Source organism: Thermobia domestica, chromosome 1 (genome assembly GCF_964235325.1).
Source record: "Thermobia domestica chromosome 1, izTheDome1.hap1.1, whole genome shotgun sequence".
Lineage (NCBI taxonomy): Eukaryota > Metazoa > Arthropoda > Insecta > Zygentoma > Lepismatidae > Thermobia > Thermobia domestica.
Window position 1 is genome coordinate 313117265 of NC_137454.1, and position 20269 is coordinate 313137533.

The 20269-nt window shown below is 32.2% G+C and overlaps 1 protein-coding gene across 2 annotated transcripts in view; it reads right to left on the bottom strand.

The window, feature by feature from the left end:
* LOC145662289 (uncharacterized) overlaps nucleotides 1–20269 on the bottom strand; it is a 179330-nt gene that overhangs the window by 46340 nt on the left and 112721 nt on the right. The gene's annotated exons all lie outside the window — the stretch shown is intronic.

Sequence of the window (20269 nt, forward strand, 5' to 3'; positions counted from 1 at the left end):
ACTTATAGCACAATATATCTATTAAGATTATTAGTGATTGTACAAAGGATTATGCAAAATATAGGTGCACTTTTGTTCAGGATAGTACCGGTACCGGGAGCGTCATCTCAGATTTTGCTTGGGGGGGCAAGACCCCTTGATATAAGAAAAATTTCGCATTTTTCTCTGATTTACTACTATTCTATTGATAAAATCCATATACATCTCAAACTCAGGGGGAGCTTCCTTCTGGCTAAGCGGTTAGCGTACGCGCCTTTGGCGTGGGAGACCCGGGTTCAAATCCCGGTGGGAGCTCATGTGGTTGGGATTCCACGTTAATCAGTAGGTCCACGTCTCATATAGTCTCGCTGCTGAAAGGGACGCTAAACTAAAATCAACTCAACTCAAACTCAGGGGGAACAAACGCCCCTCCCTCTTCCCTCTAAATAACGCCCCTGAATAGTACATTTCCTTCCCATGGATGGGTGTGAACCACGGGCGTCATTTAAAACTTCGCTTGAATTAGGGCAAGTGCACCACAGACATGACTTTCACGCTTTGTACTAGTATATTAGTAGCTAATCGATTAAAGTATACGTATTCCTCAAACTCTTCGCAGAGGGAGCAATTGCCCCCTCCTGCCTCCCCTGGTCCGAATAGAGATACTTCACGCTTAGACCTATCATAGGGAATTTTGGGGGTGCCGGTTTTTTTATTTACTAGAGTTGTCAACCCTAACTATTACTAGGGTAGCGAAATAAACAGAATGGATGAGTGTATTCAGTATCGGATGGTAAATATGCTTTAAAGAACACTGAAAGATCAAGTAATCGATAGAACATTCTACTCCCCAATAACACAAAGGAGAGGGCAGTGCCCTTGTTTATATCGCTTGATGGTGTCTGAGATGAATGAACACGTAGACGAGAATAATGTTTTCTTGTCCAATTATGAGACGTCTTCCAATTTCTCGTGGCGAAAAGAGATTCTATTTGCCAGTAATAAAAGCCTGGTACAGATCGTTGTTGTTGTTGTTGCTGCTGGTAGGTACGCCATTCGGTTTGCCAGTCTATAGAACCACCTTGGAGAAGGCGGAAGCTGGTAGCAGAAGATAAACAGACCTGGCATGTTGAGTTGCATTATAACTGTATGGATTCGACTCATTAATGTCTCTATTCGCAAGGCAGCCAAATCTAACTGTGTATTCTATCCTGGACAGACCCTATTCGCTTGGGTATGTGCTACTCTTGTAAGAGTCTGGATTCGATCCCAATAAAGCTTACTTGTTTTTCCACTTTCTAGGTTAATCTCAGTGATGATTCGGACAACCAGGCTGACCATATAACCGCTCAATAATAGACCTACTTAGAGCCGAACATTATTGTATTCTACAGACATTGGCATAATCGTGATGAAAATAACAAACAAATTGAATACTTTTATACCTTAAAATATAGTTTTAGACTAATGTAATATTTGTTTTAATATTGCTGTGAAAGGATACGTGAAATTTGAATATTGTAACTTGAATTAACGGCACTTCGAATTCACTACACTAATGCTTTACTTTAATCACAAATCGGATTACACATTCGCACTTGAATTTAACCAATAAGAATGTAATAAAACATTTTCACACTTGGCCGAGTAATTCGCATTACGATCGCGGTTTGTTGCTCTGCTGATATATTGCACCAGCAATTAAATTATATTACAGATGCTACATGGTTAGTAAGTTGTTTTCCATCTTCGTGTTTAAGTTTGACTAACTTCCTTCTTCTGATGGTCTATTTGTGAATCTACTCCCCGGATTCATTCGCATTGCAACTAACTGATGTAATAGCTAAAACTAGCAGTGAACCAGTTAATCGTAATGCACTGCGAGGATATTTTCTTTCTTTCTCTACCATACAACAATGGTGCCCACCCCCCCTCATGTCCATGACGCACCCCCCCTCAACTGTCTCTCCGTAGGTGTTCTTCCATGAAAAAAATCTTTTCGATTAATTTTTACACCCCCTCAAACGTATTTATTTATAGATTTTAACCCCCCCAAATATTTCAATGACGCAGTTTGCGTCATAGCCCCCCCCCTTGTGGGCACCCCTGCATACAAGGAGTTCAAAGCGACTTTTTTAAACCAGTAGCACACAGAGAGAATTCTTAGAAATTGTCCATACAAAGTTTATTTAAGAAGTTAAACATTTTGCAATAGTGTCATTATTGCCAATAGTGTCATTATGGTGTCCGCAGAGACGTTTGTTTTAGAAGATTGAAACACAAACAGAACCCCGGACACTTTCACAGTACACTATTTTTACTCACGAGGAAGGTCCATAAATCCTGAGAGTTGAATTTTGATTAAAATTTGTGACAAGATTCACTTTGAGTTGCTAAGTAACGTAGTAATAGTCATTCGATGCGCAAATGCTTCGTTGAGCTGCTACACCGACGCCATCTTGAAATCCAGTCGGCAATTTCCAAGAATAACCTTTTGGCACAAAAATGAAAAAGCTTTTGATAGATCTGACTTTAGTATTGTAAACCAAGGTAGAGCATCTATATGTGGGAGTACTTCCAGTGCATGATTGCCATCTTGTAAGGCGCCTTTTGAATCGCGGTCAAATATGATAAATGGCAAGGGGGTCATGTTGGGGTATCAAATAGCACTGGAATTTACTCCTGAATCCATTTTCGTAATTAAAGTTTACATATCTGTTTTTAAACAGATACATAGTTAGCACTCAAAAGTCGGATTCAATTCGGGCGACTATTCTTTAAGACAAAGAGAATCTCAGTATAAAATCTAAAAGAGAATTTAAAACTAGTCCGGTTACAGAACCTTCGTCCCAGCCTGCTTCAGAAAAGCCTAAAATCTCAAACTTTTACTTAAAGGAAAATTGGCACTCCCCAACACCTGATGGCTGTCCATACGATGATATTGCGGATACTTGCTCTAAAGCATATCATATATACCCGGATGTGAAAATCCCGTTATTTTCAGGAGGTAAATATGAGGCTGTGGAAAAATTTCTATCATCGTACGAACTCACGGCACGCATATAGGAATGGACATATCAAGAAATGGCAGATTACTTTCCGCTTTCTTTAACAGGCCCACCTAACGCTTGGTAATCTGGAGAAATAGTGAACTAGCCAATGCTTACCTATTGACAACTAAAAAATAAAATAGTATCGGCGTTTATATCTATCCATTATCGTGTTCATCTTGAGTATGATTTATGAAATAGAAGACAGACGAAAGGCGAGTATAGTTTGGCTTTCATTATCAGATTAATGAAAGATCTCAAATTTATTCGTGGACATTTAGTTAAGACTGATTTGATGCATAAGATTAGAGAAGGTTTGGGGCCAGATCTTTTATAGAACACATGGGGTCGAAGACTTGAACGATTTAGGTGAATGTATGGATCACTTTAGCAAATAGGAAACTGCCAAGTGCGCGATAAATATGAGGGACCACCCAAAATTATTGTGGATAAACGAAAGAATAGATTGACCAGCGTTGAAGCGCGACCGTGAACCATCGTACATTCCTGTATCTCTGTGTCCATCGGATTACTTTGGTACAGAGCCGGCAGAACGCTCCCTTCTACAATACAGGGATCGGATTTTTAACTATTTCGGGATTGGCCGCGGAGGGGAAAGTTTGTTCACCGTAAAAGTAAGGATAGGGTCCAATTGGGACTCCGCACTGGTAGACAGTGAGACCGTGATATCTCTTGCGAGGGCCGATTACGTGCCTAAGCAGTATTTAAATCACCAATTTACAAAGGGGTATACCAGGATAAAAGGTGTCGGAGCTAAGTGTAACGAGTTATTAAGAGTAATACGTGTTCCGTGCTACTTATGGATCATTTCACTAACACCATGCGACGACATCTAGATTTTACGACAGTTCCGCCCGAGTATTGTTCATACAAAGCAATACTTGGGGTGGACTACCTACATAGGTACGTATTAATAATTCTGCCGGACCATCTTGTCATTGCTGACGTATATGGAAATGCTGCTCAATAGCTTTACTTTGAGCTGCTTACGGAACAGACGTCCAAGAGAAGACAAAAGTAGTATGTTAATTCCACTAATTTCAAACGAATTTCGCGTAGTCAGGGTCAGTTTGAACTCACACAAGGAAGGAAGACGCCAAAACATTATGCGCGGCGACGTTGTTATGAGCTTTCTGACGCCCAGGTAGATCCGATCCCGAACAGTGCTACTCGTACAATGCCGAGTTATAATTATCGTAAATACTTTAATAAAGATAACAATGCTAACTCTCCACGCTCTGAGTGGACGCAATACGCTATAAGTTCCAGAGATGATGATACCACTAGTTTGGATAATTAAAATACAATTAGCAAAGCGACGCAAGCCTCGACACCGTCCAAGCGGTCTCAACGGCGCAAGCGACGCAGAAGAAGGAGAAAGCAATCCTTTTCTTCCCTCACACCGAACTCTGACAATACTCACTCCCCCTGCTCATCTCACCAAGTGGATACGCAAGGAGTGTTACACCCTATCCGTACGGAAAATCATGGTCAGTCATTAGAACTGACTCTAAATAGGATCACGGCATTTCCTGAGAGGAATGCACCAATATGAACGAACCCCAGAATTTGGAAGGACAAGTTCTCGAAATTCACTTCCCCTGTGACCTCCACTTTGCAGCCAGCTCCTAGCGACCCATCGGTATCACTAAACGGGCAGGAAACTACCGATGGCAAGGACAGGTTGTGAGTGCGAGTTCAACTGGGTTTATCAAAGCGGAGGTCACTGTAGGATCTGAAGAGGACGCTAAAATAATACCCCCACCAATTTCGACCTCACGTACCTAATCACCCTTATACAACTTTACTCACTAGCTCAGCTACCAACGCACTTGAGTTGAAGAAGTCTTCATGACCGTCCCTCCTAAAGAAAAAAATTATGTTTTTTCACGCAGCGCAGGCTAATGAACACGCTGAATCGACTGATTCGGCTAAGGCAACTAACTCTTTAGGACAATTACAAATTGCTAAGAAATCTTATACTTCTCTTGTGGAGGTCGGCAAAGGACATCTAACAGTAATAGCCAATCAGGCCGTAGACGGTCTACTAATCTTCGATATTGCATTCCCGTATGGCGCTCAATTAGGCTATGAAAAAGAATATATAATGACAATTGACATCCCTCGGCAGAATTTATATTATTGGGACTTTCAGCCTTCGACTGGTATACAAACGTGATACCAGTGCGAATTCCCGAAATTAACATTTACAAATCCTACTGGACAAATTAGCATACCGCTAGTAAGCATAGGTACGAGGGATATCGGTCAATATTTACCGGGAAGCCTTGTAGTCGGACGACTGATTCCGTGTCCTGGGGACCACGGATGATTATATAGAAGAACAGGAAGTTCCTACTCGTTCTGGATCCTCAACTTCAGACCCATTTCGCAAATCCACGGAACCAACAAGGAAGAAGCGCCCTACCTTACTATTGCCAGAAGTAAATAATGCGTTAATAAAAGACTCCTCATTAGAATCGGAACAGTTCCACTCGGTTGACATACCAACTACCGTTACTCCTCTTTCTGAATTTTTTAAATAGGTATTACGAATGGGATACTTCTGATGAATGCAATATCCTATCAGAATGTTCTGAATCTGAGATAGATTGTCCTGTACCTAATTTCGATGTAGACGATGAATTCACTGGTTGTGTAAAATGATGACCTATTAAAACCGATACGACGGCTAAGTTGTCATATAATAAAATATTTGACAAATACTTCGATCTACTGTTAGCTCAACAGTTTCCAGAGATGAGAGATGAACAGAAGCTAACAGGAAAACAATTACATCCTACACTTCTAAATACAATGAAGAAAGTGCCAAGCCGTACTCTAAGCCAGGGTGGATAGTGATACGTGACAGAGAATAAAATATTTCAGCACAGTGTATCAATTCTGTTAGTTGCATATAACGTTTTCCTTCTTATTATGTCATTTTATTTTTGTTCTATTATTATTTTTCTTTAAAAAAAAGAGGGAAGTTTGAGATAAGGACTTCCTATTGTACATAAGTAATAAATAACTATGCTACGTATATGGTTTCCGCTACGTGCTACAAATACAGTTTTTGTATATATACTCTGCTGTTATTTAAAATAGCTGGAGATTAAGTTGAAGTTCTAACGAACATGGTCGAGTAAATTCACGGGCTGTAGTCACTATTGGCTTACAAAGTAACACCATCTATATTCAGAACTTCAGTCAACATAGCTTTATACTTATCCGGGTAGATAAAAAAACATTTGCAACTACTCTCTCATATACGGACGCAAGTAGTTATACCGCCACTTGACTCCACTTTCTTATGAATTTTCCACTTTTCCGAGGCCACGCCTGATCCGAAGGGCTCGATTTTCCACTGTCGCACGATCTGCCGTGTCACGCGTATTGCCCAGCCATGGAAAATCGAACATCCCGAAATCTTGTTCTCTTTTGTGAGCGTGTATTCGTTCCCTTTCAACCCCTATTTTAACATAGCAGACTATGTAACATAGCAGAGCTAATAAAAATATGGCTTATTTTTCCACCACTATTTTGACATAGCACAGAGATTATGATCGTTCTCTTTCAACCTCTAGTTCAACATAGCAAAAGTACATAAAAGAGTATGGCTTATTTTTCCACCCCTATTTTAACAGCAAAAATGACATAAGACTATGAACGTTCTCTTGTATGACCAATTTTTTCAACCCCTATTTTAACATAGCAGAAATTACACAGAGGCTACGAACAAATACTTTAACAGCACTCCCATGTAAGATAGCAAATACAACTAACATAATAAGGGGGTGTACTCGTCTCCTTCTGAGTACTTTTTCTAACCCTTCCCCCTATGTAACAGCAGAGCTGATAAAAGAGTATGGCACCTATTTAACCTCTACAGAACATACAAGAGATTAGGGCCTTTTACGGGGGTAGCTAACCCTAGCGGAGATCATAAAAGAATACGACTATTTTTTAATCCATATATATCATAGCACCATTTACACATAATAAAAGATTACGAAAGGACGACTACAAGTATTTACCACTTGAGCGGGACTAAATATTTGCTTACTGTATGCAGTCTGTAGTAGGTATATTCTATTAAAAACCTGTGTTAAAAAGTTGATTGTTGTATATAATTATGTGTAAAAGAAATTAATATCGTTTTAAAGCTGGTTTGTTTCTATAAAAAATTCAATCTTATCAGTTGGTTACCTTTCTATGGAGAATGGTGAAATAAAACGTGTAAAAGCATGGATTAGCAAGAGTGATTTTTATGTCTTCACGTCAGTCTTGCGCTGTCGTGAACGGAACGTAGTTGTGTGTGTGTGACCTATTTTTGTCCGTTTTATCCACAAAAGGATAAAATACCATATTTAAACTTAGTGTAAGTAGCAGTGTAATATTCTTTAGAAGTTCTGTAACATTATAAGGGCAAATATAAAAAGGAAGAGCCTTTTAAGTGAATCAACGTGTTAAGTCAGGTATGTAGTACTTTCATGTCTTTACATGTTTTTGCCATAGTTATTCTAAGGAAAAATAATAGTTATAACGACATTTTGTCGGACAAAATACCACATTGAAAATTAGTGTAAGTTGCAGTGTAGTGTTGTTTAGAAGTTCTGTAACATTATAAAAGCAAATATAAAAAAACAAAAAACAAGTAGCCAAGTATAAAAAAGCAAGTAGCACCGTGCTACTGTAGTTAGATAATACATTTCAGTATATAATTTTAGTTGGTACCATATCCGGTAAAATTGTATGAGTAGAATATTTCTTTTTTAAATTAGCAGTTTTGTGAAAGTTAACCTTGGTGGAGCCCGGAGAGTACATAAGTGTTTGTTTTATTTTTATTTTTCAGATTTGAAGAAAAAAAGCATTAAGGTTTAAAATATTTATTTTAGATTTTTTGGCGTAACGTTACTTAGTGAAACCTGGAGATTATATTTTGTGTATGATTTTCTACAAGTAAAATAATTTTGTTGTTTTATTTTTATTTTTCTGATTCGAAGAAAAAAGCGTTGAGGGTTTAAAAAAGATTTCCTAGATGGTAAAATAATTATTATAGTTTTTAACAGTTATAACCTAGTCTAATATTAATAGTAAATGTAAAAATTAAAATTTTAAAAATGACTCAAAAATACATATTAGCGGGACGCGCAACCTATATAGACAATTCAATAAGGAAGGTAAATTGATAAAGTAAGAATTAATAATCCTCCAGAAGATGAAAACCCTTTAACGTGGATTATGAAAGGTATTGAAGAGTTATTAGTCCACCTTATGCAGGGTGTTAATAACGATGAATAAGTCGGTCTAACCTTTCGTAACCAGGGTGAACCTCATAGGTCATTCTGGTTATGTTTTCGACAGGCACGGAATATGTCTGTCGAAAATGTTTTGTTACCGATGGAAAAAGTTGTACAATCAAATCAATCTTTCTTAAATCAAGAATTCCTAGTGTGTTTCCATCATGCGCAAATGACGAGAGGTGAAGGTAGAGTAAAACAAGGGTAGTCTACTATTGATGATTATGTAAAATTTAATGAAGGTATAGTTATTATTAAAAGTAGATAGGGAATGGGGATTCTGTAGACAAATTTATTATTAGCCCATTTTAACTATATGTCACCCTATCATCTCTAATAACTTCTATCACATCTCAAATAATTTCTAGCGCACTCCCTATCCCAAATAACTTCTATCACATCTCAAATAACTTCTATCTTACTCATAATAACTTCTAATGCATTCTATCACTAAATCTAGTTACAAAAACAAAAAAATCACTAAATCTAGTTACAAAACAAAAAATCACTGAATCTGGTTACAAAAATCTGGTTATAACCGGTTTTGACTTCAAAAATCATTAAATCTAGTTACAAAAACAAAAAAATCACTAAATCTAGTTACAAAATTACAAATAAATCATTAAATCTAGTTACAAAATTACAAAAAAAATCACTAATTCTAGTTACAAAAATCACTAAATTTAGTAACAAAAATCACTAAATCTGGTTATAACCGGTCTTGACTTCAAAAAATCACTAAATCTGGTTACAAAAAATCACTAAATCTGGTTATAACCGGTCTTGACTTCAAAAAATCACTAAATCTGGTTAAAAAATCACTAAATCTAGTTACAAAAATTAAAAACAATCACTAAATCTAGATACAAAAATTACAAAAAATCATTAAATCTAGTTACAAAAGGATTTACATAAGAATCAAATAGAACTTTATAGCACTTAACTATAAACAATTTACATCTAAAACTTACATCTAAAATATTACAATGGAATCCTACACAAAGTATATTTACTGCATCTTAATCTCCAGTTTCTAAGCTTTCATTTGACCCTTGAATCATTTAAATCCGTCAAAAATTAACTTTAAAAAGTTGATGATAAAGAATGTATAATAAAATAGCATTTACTGGAATAGGTGATCTGTCACTGGTTCATTTGAACGATTCCAGTACCAGCACAGGACCGTCCAATCCGATTCTCTTTCCTTCTGTTCACGTCAACATATATATATACATTAGCAACTCTCTTCCTTCAACACAGCTTCTAGGTAGCAATGGTAAGAGGGCGCTATATACCAATGACGTAGTCTCCTCCAGGGAGATAACGCAATACATGACGTCAGTGAATCCGTGACGAAATATCTCTCGAGTCTCTTTCTCTCTTTCCTTCCCATCAGCAATCAATGATAAACTAAATGATATGCAACACCATAAATTGAATAAGTGATAAACTGTTTGAATATGGTCACCTAACCGGCAAATTTAGTTAAAACATCAATGTTCAAAAAAGAAAAGTCAGTGTTGCCAACTCAATATTTTTTTCGGAACGTTCCAGGATTTTAATTTTTCAAGATATCGCTTTAAAACATATAGGAATGAATTCACCCCATTACTAATAAATGTGATAATTGTTAAAAGTGAGTTGGCAACACTGCAGCCTTATCCCCAAATAACGTTAAAATTCAATAGCTCGGTCCCTAACTAACCGATTTCAAGAATTCAAACGGCAAATAAATACTAATAACATAGCCAATTTTATAAAATGCATAAATGGCTGCATAACTTACAAGATATTTCCCCCTTTTTCAATATCTCTACAAAATTTCATCAAATTGAAAAAATAAAAATACTACCATAATCTACATAAAATTCTAAGACTTTTTTAAAGAATAATATTTTCCCGAAAAATCAAAAATAAACCCGTAAAAATTCCCGAAACTTTGATTTTGTTATAACTTCAAATATTCATCGATTTTAAAAATTCAAACGGTAAGTGGTTTCTATTTTCTTATAATTTTTTCTAACGCGTTACTGGTTGCCTATGTCTAAGGATAAAATTAGAAAAACAGCTTTTATGTCGTAAAAATATAAATTTTACTTAAAACTAAACTATACATAATTACCCACTAACACCTATCAACTAAACCACACATAAAATGTAATTAAATTCTACCTAAAACTAAACTATACATAAAAGTTAATTAAATATGACTTAAAACTAAACTACACATAAATACATTTTAACTATATCTTATAATGCCCCAAGCTAATGTACTTACAGCACCTTATAGTATATATCTTTTATCATCATTTGAATCTAATGGTAACTTATTTACAGCTATGGTATACTCATCATGCTTACAACTTCGAATTAGATTTATATTTTTATATGTTTTCACATCATTGAATAGGGTTTGCTTATAATCATCAAATTGTAACTCTTTTGCTACTACACATTTCGTTATTCCTTTTGCTTTTTTCTCCTCTTCATTCTTAACTTTAAAGGCATACATCTTTGATCTTAACCCAATAAACTCCGTCATTATTTTACCTTTGTTTTCATCCTTCATTTTTCCTTATACTTTTTTGTTTACTAGTGGTATTCCATATTGATTATCCTTTCCATAATCACTTGTGTCAAATAGATCAACCATTTCCTTAAGTTTTTGTAGAAGTCATCTGTATTAATTTCATATATAAAACTATCAGTATCCGTGTAACAGAAGTCTATATCGATATCGTATTTAGGTTTCATAATGTTGTAATGGAAGTCATACATTAATAGTTTTGACAAATCTAGCACACTCATACCAACATATATTGGTTTGTTGAAGGTCAATTTTTCTTTTTTCATATGTATCGCACACAAATTTTTACTAAATATTGTTCTGTAATCAAAGTTCGGTTTCGCTATTAACTTTTTCACCCTCATTGGATCACATTCTAAGGTAATAGATGGCCTCTTTCTAATGTTTTCCATTGCTTTACCAAATACGCTATTGTTCATTAACTTGTAAAAATCTTTCTCGAAATCATTCTTAGCTTTTGTTCTCATATTTGTATTTAGATCAATATATTCCTTTAACCAGTTTGATTGCTTGAGCTCTAATACTCTATGAATTTTTTTAATATCATCCCAAGTGACATATACAATTTTAAGTTTCTGTAGTGAATAACATATCTTTCTTTATTGTAAAGCGTTGTTAATAATTTTGAATGTTTCGATCCTGGTGGTCACATATTTTCTGGAGCTAATGGTAGATCTCTATGTTTATCATGTAAGTATTCTGGATATTCTAAATCAACTTCTAATATGTAGCCAGTTTCTGAATCATCTGGAATATTCATTATGTTCATGTAAGGTTGAACCCATTTAAAGTCTTTGTAAGGCATGTATTGACTCATAGCCCATCCATATAAATTATTTGCATCTAGATAAGCTAAATACTTTGAAGGTTCATCTTTGTTATATGTTTTCATATGCTTATTATTTGCTTTTACATATCTCTTACTACATTGTGAAATTCCACCTCTTATACCTTTTTCTATCATTAATATTTTGTCATAGTCAGTTAACATTTCTAGTTTGATCTTAGTCATCTTTAACATTGAATCCCACGATAAACCAGGAGCAGTGAAATACCAAGCAGGATCTAAACCATATGCTTTTAAACACACATCTCTAAAACTTTCAAATACCTCAGCTAATATTAATACATCTGTCTTGTTATAAAGTTCTGTATATTCACCTAGATTTTTAATATTGAATAACTTCCAAACATTTTCCGCATGCGCATAATCATCACTGGTGTGGGTTTTAGTAAGTTTATTAAAAAACATTTCTTTTGAAGGTAGTTTTGTTTCCTCTAATCTTTCAATTGAGTCAATATAATCATATGGGTACACACCTTTTTTAATTACTAAATCTAACAAATCATTAGGGAAGTACTTTGACGTTTCTCTATATTGTTCTTTTGTAAGGTTATTTGCTAGTTCTGCTAAACTCCTTGACATAAACCTAAATGAATCTAGAAATCGTAAATTAATTCCATTCTTTTTATCAACCTTCACATATTTTGAGTATGTTATATATTTTTCCTCATTATTTGCAATTAGTTTTATTTCATTCTTATCATAAGCAAGTTCTTTAACAAACAGGTGAGTATCATAACCACTTAAGTTGTGAATAAATACTGGAATAAAATTAGGATTTCGATAGCTTAAGTTACAATAACTGTGAGCTGCACCTCTAAACTTTTCAGTTAAATGATCATGATCTCTTACTTTTGCTTTATTTTTATTTATATTCTTTAAACATTTTCCTAATTCATGTTTCCATTCTAACTTTTCAATCATGCTATCATTATCTTTAGCGAATTGTATTTTCTTATTTAACATATTTATTTGTTTTTCAATTGCTGGTGGCAAATCGTTCAAGTTTCTCTCACATATATGACAACTATTGGAATTATTATATATCTCGTTCTCATCTTTAGTTAGGTTATTCATTTCAACTTTTTTGTTATATATTTTCTTTATTTCTATTGCTCCTTGTTTTAACTTCTTCACAAACACCTTTGCAGCATCTAAATCAATATAACTAACAGGACTTTTATACATACCATTTGAGTATTTGATGTAATAACAGAAACTCATTGGTAAATGCTTTTGATACTTCACAGTTTTAGAACAATTATGGTCTACTTCCATTTTACATAACAAACATTCAAAATCGGCATATATCGAAAATGGTACTCTTAATGATCTATTATAATTTTGGAATTGTATTTGATTGTCATATGGTTTTGGAAGTTTTATTCTAACAGATTCATGCTCCTTACAATATAGCTCATGTAGTTGTAATTGCTTCTCATTTCTAAATTGTCTTACCAAACATCTATCACAAAAGTACAATTTCTCCTTATGTTTTGTCACTTGACTTCTTATTAATCTCGATAAATCCTTTATCCAACAAAAATGACTATTATTTTCATCTTTTACATATAATAAATTGACGTGTTTGTCCTGCTTATTTTTTTGTGATTTGAAGTGGGTATATATTATATTCATCATCATAACTATACACGTTAATGGATATGTTACTTCTCTTTTCAAACTTTACTATATCTTTTAATTGTACAGGAAATTCAATACCATTACAATATTTATCTTGTAACTCAATCACAATTTCTGTATACTGTGAAGGTCGTTGATATTGAGAACATCTATCAATAGGTTTTAAATAACTTGCAATTGAATATAAGAAATATTTATTATCTTGATTTTTAATATTGATTACTGCTTTCTTATCTTTAATTGGTTTAGGAAGGTCAATATAGGAAGAAGCTCGTAATGGTACATATTTATTTAGTCTGATTTCTAAATGTTTAATTTGATGTAATGTCCATCCTGATCCTCTACCTTGAAATTCCTCCATCTCTCTACATAGTTTTTGTTTAGCATGGGTTATATATTCATCTAAGTCAGTTGATTGTAATATTCTTTCATTCATAGTTTTAAATTTGCGTTCTTGTACTTCTTTATCTTTAATATAATCACAAATGAATACAAGGTTGACTTTTAATGGGTGGTGCTTTAATTCTTCCTTGATTTTGTTAATAACTACTTTCCCACTTATATTTAAAAACTTCACCGGATCTTTATATCCTCCTATGTTTTCAATTCTGATAGTTTGTAATCGTTTCTGTATTGCTGTTTCCTTTGTTTCTACTTTAATTGGTATTCGTTGTGGTTTCGATTCTTCAAAAACATCTTGTTTAAATGGAAATATGTTTCTAATTTGTGATTTGTTTTGTTCATCTTCATATTTTTTAATACGGTCAATAAGTTCAGCCTTTCTTAATTTAGAATAACCTTTTATTCCCTTACCTTTACAATGTTTTTTTAGTTCATCAACTTTCATTGTGTATATAACTTTCAATTCATCTGGTTCATTTTGATATTGTTCGATTTTTTTGATTAATTCACTCTTATTTAAAGAACTATAGTTACGGATTTTCTTGACTATACATATTAGTTTTAGTCTTGTAATCGACATCTCCCTCATCTCCTCACCAGTAAAATTAACATTATTTATACTCATCTTATATGAAAAAATACTGTATCGTTTTTTTATATTCACCAAATTTTTAAGATCATTTTCATAATATTTTTTCATGTTATATATATCAACATCAGCATACTCATTTTCCTAAGACAACTGCTAATATTTGTACACCCCTGTCATTCTCTACATATATTAGTGTGTTGTCTTAGTACACGACTTTTATGGGATCACCCCATCAAAGTCACTATTAATATGATAAAAGCTAAATCATTTTCATAATCTCATTCATCATCATAATCATCACTATTATATTCATATTCATCACTCACCTTCTTATCCTAATTATCTTTTATGGAATAACCATAAAATATAACATTTATAATATTACATTATTTATTATGTGAATTATTAAACGATATAATATAACATTTATAATATTACATTACTTTTATTTATTTAATTATTATGTGAATTATTAAACCATAAAATATTACATTACTCTTATATATCCAACTATTATGTGAATCATCAAACCCTAACCATTTAACAAACACTTTATTACCTTTCTTTCTCAATATTTTTTCAACCAAATACTCATCCTTATATTTAGTTTTCAATAATTATGGTTCATAAAATCTTCCTCTAACTTCTTCATTGTTTAAATCTTTAATTTTATATGTTGGTGGATTAGATGGTATAACCTCATTAATAACAAACACTTCTGCTGACCAATTTGGTGTATAACCTTTCTCAAACAAACCTTTAATTTTACTTATACGAACATAATCACCAATCTTATACTTTAACTTAACAGACTTATATTCTTTCTTATATACTTTTTTCAATATCACATGCTCATTTTTTCTTATTCACTTCTACAGGTTTCACACCAATTGTTCTATGTACTTTGTTATTATATTCATCAACCAAACCTTGCAATATTTTTAACCACTTATAATTACCTTGAACAGTAAATTTCTTCCACATATTTTGTTGAAGTGTTTTGTTAAGTCTTTCAACAACAGAAGCTTTTTTACCACTACATGTTGAGTAATGATTGATATTGTTTTTTCTCATCAAATCTTCAAATTCTTTATTGTAAAACTCTTTCCCTTGATCTATTTGTAAATTATTAGGTTTTCTTACTTTTAACACTGATTCAAATGCTTCTGTAACATTCTTCCCACACTTATCTTTAACAGGAACAGCAAATGCATATTTTGAAAACACATCTATAATCGTTAGCAAATACTTATACCCTTTATTGATTTTGGAAATACCTTTTAACACACCACTATCCATTTCTACAAGATCAGCTTGCCAAAGATCATCAATACCTCTAACAATAACACTTAACCTGGGATAGTTTTTCCTTGCTGGTTTATGAATTTCTTCTATAATGTCTTCTCTAATACCCTTACCTTATTCTAGTCAATCGGGATTTTTAATGAATTGAGATTTATTAGCACCACATACAACACATATACTTTTCTTAATATATCTTCCATTCTTTGTTCTATTCTAATGTTATCTATTTTTGTATGTGTTGATTTCTTACACTTAACACAATACATCATACTATTTATTATATGGAAAATTATTAACCTCAATCTATAATTCAAACTATAATTCAACTAACAACATCATTCTAAAGATCGGCCTAATTCAAACTATAATTCAACTAACAACATCATTCTAAAGATCGGCCTAATTCAAGCATATGTTTGTTTGATGCTGTTGTCGACATTTGATGATTAATACTATAATTAACGGGTGTCGATATTTGATGATTAATACTATAATTAATGCTGTTGTTGATTAATACTATAATTAATGCTGTTGTTGGTATTTGTTGATTAATACTATAATTGATCACGAACTTCAATCTATAATTCAATCTCTAATCAATCTATATAATAACTTCTACAATTCAAACACTGTTCATCTATATAATTTAATCAATATAACATTCTATAACAGTCTATAATTCAAACAATAATTCAATCTATATAACAATTTATAATTCATCTGTATAATTCAATCTAGAATATTGTTATATAGATTGAATTAGAATGTTATATAGATTGAATTAGAATGTTGTTATATAGATTGAATTAGAATGTTGTTATATAGATTGAATTAGAATGTTATATAGATTGAATTAGAATGTTGTTATATAGATTGAATTAAAATGTTGTTATATAGATTGAATTAAAATGATGTTATATAGATTGAATTAGAATGTTGTTATATAGATTGAATTAGAATGTTGTTATATGAAACCTCTCTTTCTATATACATTACAACAAACAATAATTCTCCTTCTTCCATAGCTGAATTTTTATTTGGTTTAATCGTTATTACATCATTCTTCTTAAAACCAAAAGGTATCAAAGTATCAGTCAAAGGATCAAACAAAGGCTCAATCAAAGTATCACCTAAATATATCTCTAGAAAGTATTTATCCAAACTTAATTCCATGTGCATTATTTTTCCCATTATAGAGAAATTTATAACCATTAGAAAGATTGAATATTTTAAAGAATGGTTCCTTAACATTTTTAGCTCTTAATCGACATATTAGGGGTATAGTTTCTTTCTGCATAATCAGTTTAGTAGTATCCATCCTAATCTTTTGAAAATCATATTTCTTTATATATGTGTCTTGTAATGTTTTTAATACATCTTCAAATTTGTTTCTATCACCTTCCAATTGACTATTAACATTACTATTTATTGAATCTAGCTGTTGTAAAGTTACTACATCTTGTTGGTCAATTGCATCACCTACATTAACAAGTCTTTTGTTTTTGAAATCAACCCATGTTATATTATTTGATGTAAAAACTTCACTTACATGATTGAGGTTTGTAGTCCTCGTGTTAGTATTACCAAAGATATCCATATTTATTATATAACAATTCAAATTATTTAACAGCAAGGAGAACAGTTATACGAGCTCCACCAAAATCAATCAAATCATCATTCTCATCTTCAATTGAAACTTTGAAATTATTAAATTTATTGTGATATATTGGGAAAAATATCTTTTCATTAGGTTCATATATAATTGGTTCTCAAACTCTGCATTTGTTCTAAATGTTGTAATTAACTCTGTTTCGTTGTGTGTTGTATCATTGTGTTTTAAAATCATACCTTCTGCTAAATCACAATGAATATTTATAGTATCAAACGGATGAAACCTTGCCACCTTATCTCCTACATGTTCTATGCTTCTGATTAAGTTTTTCTCACTAAAACCTAATACAGTGTTAATGCTATCTAAGGTTATATCACACAATCTGCGAAATATTTTAACTCTGTTTTTCTTTCTATCCTCAGTAAATTTAATATCTTTTACAACATCGGTGGAGTATGGAAGATTTGATTTAATATATTCTTCTAACTCTTTTAAATTATATTGACCAGGTTGAACTATAAGTTGTTTTGCAAGATCAGAATAGCCAGGAAAGTTACAAAACGTTAATTTATTATTTTTTTCTGTAATGTTTGGAGTTAAGTATGTTGTCTAAAATCTTGCAACAGCTACTTCTAAATCGTTTTCAAATGGGTAATGCAAAGACATGTTTAATACAGATGAATACTTTCATTTATATTAAATTAATAATTATCATTAAATTAAATACTTTCATTTATTATATAATAAATAATTAAAATGGATAATTGGGATATTAAAGTAAGGTTAACAGAAGAAACAGCGAAGAGAAAGAGGAATGGCGAGTTGTTACCTGATGATATAAGATGTTTAATAGTTGGGCCTAGTGGTTGTGGTAAAACGACGTTAATGATTGATAATTTTTTGTTGGCACCTAAATGGTTAAAATATGTAAATGTTTATATCTATTCTAAAAGTTTAAATCAACCTAAATACCAACACTTAATACAACTTTTTCGAGATATAGAACGTAATATTAAAGATACAGTAGCAATAATAAAAGGAAACAATGAAGAGATTATTGCATTAGATGAATGTGAGGACTATTCTGTGGTAGTATTTGATGATTTCATTTTAGAAGAACAAAACCACGTTAGAGAATATTTTACTCGAGGTCGTCATAAGGGTTTGAACTGTTTCTATCTTGGACAAACATATTCTAAAGTACCAAAACAATTAATTAGGGACAACTTAAACTTTCTTTGTATATTTAGACAGGACAATGTAAATTTAAAACATATATATGATGAATTTGTTGCATCTGATATGTCGTTTGAAAAATTACAATTATTATGTAGCAAGTGTTGGAGTGAAGAACATGGTTTCTTAACAATAGATATGACTAGGAAGGTGAATAATGGTAAATATAGAAATAAAATTAAAGAATTTCTAAAAGTGTGAACTAAACGTATATGAATGCAGGTGAACGTATATGTTATGTTATGTTATGTTTTTATTTTTTCTTTATATAATAAATGGATGTTAATAAAGCTAAGAAGTTTATTAAGTTAAAAGAAGAACTTATTAAAAGATTTAAGGAAATTAAACAAAGTAATCGAAGTAAGTATGAAAAATTTAAAGAATAAGATCAGCCTGTTATTGATGCAATTAAAGATTTAGGGCAAGATATATCAAAAGTAGCAGAAGAAAATAAAAATCTAATTCAAGAGTTAGTTCCAGTTGTGTATAAAAGTGCGAGAGTGGATTCAAGCTTATTAGAAACACCACATATGTATGATAGTCCTATAAATGAAAGTGATACGCCTATAACAGAAGAAATAAAACATATGAAAAACAAATTAAATATAAAGTAGAAGGAATAGAATCTTTAGCAACAACTCGTTTTGGTAAGATTGCCTCAAGATACTATACAACTAGAGATGATAAAAGTTTTGGAATACAACTATATGATGAAGATGGGAAAATTATACATATGATAGGAAATGCAGAAGTTAAAATTCATGGTGATGATTTAGTTATTAATAATCGACATTATACAGGAACAGAAGGTTTATGGAAATTATTGACAAAACATAATCCAAGAAATTATAATGATGATGGTCTAGAAAAATATAAACAAATAGTAATTGATTCTAGTGTTGCATTTCATAATAATGATCCGAATACAAGAAAACAAAAATCTAGTAAAGGTAAAAATATAAAGAGATTATCAAACCTATTTGGGATGAATATATAAAACCAACAACACATTCAAAAAGGACACCAAAATCTGGAGAAGGAATAAAGGTATATAACGAATTATCAAAAGAATACATATGGATGGATGATGTGGGAAAACTGATCGCTTGATTGTTATTGATGGGGAAGAAAAATCTGGAAATGATAACTTTTATAATGAGAAAGTAGGTATTATGGATATGATTAATTCTAAACTCATACAATTTATTCCTAATGATCCAAAAGGTACAGGTTATTTGATAAAGATATTGGATACGCTACCACCAAAATTTTGGAATAGTGAAAAGTATAGAAAAGGATTAGTAAATGATTTGATTAATAAACTTCCATTTGAGTTGCATATTCCAGGATTTCAATATTGTGGTCCGGGTACAAAACTTCAAGAAAGATTAGAAAGAGGTGATAAAGGTATTAATCCATTAGATGAGGTTTGTAAAGAACATGATATATACTGTGAAGATATGTGTATTTGGACCATATGGAAAAGTTTCTTATTTTGAACAATGGGACATTTTATTTTAAAAGAACATTTTAGTCAAAAGAATCATCATTCGTTTCAAGTTAAATTACCTATCGACTCTTTTTTTTCTAAGTTCATTTGCCTTTGCTGTCTGTCATTCATTTCTTACGTTGTAATTTTTCAATTAATAAAATAACAGATTGCTTCCCCGTCCGCATTCCTATCATCACTTTAC